The following is a 2,874-nucleotide window of genomic DNA, read 5'->3' on the forward strand; positions in this document are numbered from 1 at the left end:
TTGCACCTTAGTGCAAGCTGATTTTAGCTCAATTCCAGCTCCCTCAGCTCTTTCCTGCTCAAATCAGCTCACTTGAGCTCTTTCCAGCTCGTTTGAGCTCAATTAAGCATACTTTTAGCTCATTTCTTTTATCATCAAAATAAATTTAGTATTATTTTTATTTTAATTATTTTACTAAAGCCCATGTCCGAATTCTATAGCTCAGTTCAGCTCATTAAGAATTTCATCTGTTATTGTGCTAGCTGAATTTATTATTAGCTATATTTTATTATGTGTTTTTAAATTGTTAATTTAATATGTCTTGAAATTATTTAGTCTAAGGTCAGCCGAATATACATTGAATTTAATTTGCTCATGTCTTTTGTAGGTAGAACCGAATATGGAAAACACAATCAATGATGGTTCATGAACGAGCTAGTTCAATGTACGTGCGGGTGCATGAATTACTACGTTCTACGTATGAATTCATTAAGGATGGTGCATAAACAGTCCATTAGAATGAATGGAAGAGTGCATGAATACTCACCTACATGCATCGTTTACTAGCTATTGATCTCCTATGTGTTTATTGGGCCAAGAGGCATCTATTGGAGGACCATTCACCCTTTGGTCGAACCTAGACATGGCCGATGGTCTCCTATGCATTCACCAGCTGCCACATTCTTTTCCTTAGCTTTGAAGCTGAACATTGAACCTTACATCCAGCCGAATCTAGACATAGCTAATAGGAAATACATTTCTAGATTAATTCATACAATTAAAGCCGAATTACTTAGTCTCTAAGTTTGTTTATTTTGTCCATTCGACTATCATTTAGAGGCTATAAATAGTTTGTTATTTCATGTTGTAAAGAACTTTTTGCCAAATTATTGAATGAACATATTGTTCTTGTGAGGTTTCCTTCCTCTCCATTTCGTTTGAGTTTCGAATTGACTTACCTAGTTCGCTAGCGGTGCCAACCCGAACTCTTGTTTCCTTCCATCTTTTATACCTTTGAATCTTACTTCTTATGAGTAACGGGTCAAGGTCCATCTACTATCTTCCATAATTCCCACCTTAAGTGATATAAGTCCTGGAGAAATACTCTCTATAGTATTAAATCGCTCTTGAAACTTAAGTTCAATTCTTCCTTTCCATCTTTTCTATCAAAACTTATATTTGTTTTATTTTGTTAAAACCGAACCTATCAACTATCTAAATAACCAATCTTTTGGATACCTTTAAAGACTTCTGCTACTTCATAACTAAATCTACTCTTTAAACAAATCCGAACAAACTCCTCGCTGACGATCGAGCATCTGAAGTGAACTCGACTCAATAAACTGTGCCAGATCACGTCACCTTATTTCACCCTAATTTGTTCCTTACACATGGATCCATGGTTAGGATCGCCGGATGTTTTATTTTTCCGCTGCACCCTAGAGGTGCCGGCGTTCCAACACTTTAATGATCTAATTTCTATTTAAGGACCTCTACTTTAAACCCCCATTTCAATTAAGTACTTTATGAACTAGAACACATATTTTGCAACTTTTGCAAATAAGCCCTAATAGACAAATTAAACATGCAATCTATAAAATTTCTTATTGGTAATCTAAAACATGCATACAATCAATCGGTAAATCATGATAATTCATCGTAATAAACTTTTCTATTTCAGATTTGGGGTGTTGCAACCACTATTTCATTTAGGCCCTATTTTGGGATGTTACATTTCTCCTCCCCTTAGGGATTTTCGTCCCCGAAAATCTTACCAGTTGAAAAAAAAGACTGATTTCACAAGGCACTTTTAATTTCTCGTATAGCCTCGGCATCCTTAGCATCTTACTGCTCATGCTAAGATTATGAATTATACTCTCTTATCATAGACATAGGGATCACATTACTGATCCTTCTCAGATTCTGACTAAAATACCTACTGATAAATAACTGACCTTATTCTTTCTATAATCTCATATTCTTCGATGAACCGTAACTCACTTTTCTCTACTTACCAAAAAAAATTTTGTTAATAAAATACTTTCAGAAACACCTGACACTCATTTGAGTTTCAATATTCTAGCCTTTCAATTCTATACACAATTTCTGATAATTTGTTTTTGATCTCAAAAATCAATTTTCACCTTTCTCTAATCTTTCAGCTTAAATTAACCCTGTTTCTCTTTCTCAATTGCTATTAATATTTAAAACACGATACAAACTCACCTTTCTAAGAATCTAAATCATTTCCTCAATTTAACTCTCAGTACTAGAGTGACACATAATAACATTCAGAAATCTCGTATTCAAGGCTTATTGTAACTTTCTTCTGGAGTTATAATACAAATCTCGGATTTCAACCATAACCAATGAAAATTTGGGCTCTGTATAAACTGACAACCTCAGGATAAATAACTCAGATAACCCGTCAATAGAAAAAATTTAGTCATACTAAGAAAAATATACATAAACTTCCTCGAGTAGACAGATAATTATCATTGTGTCAGGCTTCATAACTGTTGCATAATCTCTTTAGTCAATTCAGGTTGAATCATAGCAAATACTTTGGTCGTCAATTTCTTCAACTGATTATAACTTTACTAACATGGATTTAAGCGAAACTAAACTTCATATAATAATAAGAACTCTAGCAATCGAACAACTTGGATAGGCAAAATCATACCTCAAACGCAACCCTTCCGATGTGTATATATATCTTTGTATCATAACTTCTAGAATAGGTACTCTTCACTCAGTTCATTTATCCATTTATACATAAACAATCAACATTTAATTTTGGAACTGTGAATAATTCTAACATACATATAACTGAATCAGACTGTTCAAGTGAATCGGTTTTGACTAATAAACAATAACTTTTCAAGAATTTCTCTT

This window comes from Gossypium hirsutum, chromosome D06 (assembly GCF_007990345.1).
Source record: "Gossypium hirsutum isolate 1008001.06 chromosome D06, Gossypium_hirsutum_v2.1, whole genome shotgun sequence".
Classification (NCBI taxonomy): domain Eukaryota; kingdom Viridiplantae; phylum Streptophyta; class Magnoliopsida; order Malvales; family Malvaceae; genus Gossypium; species Gossypium hirsutum.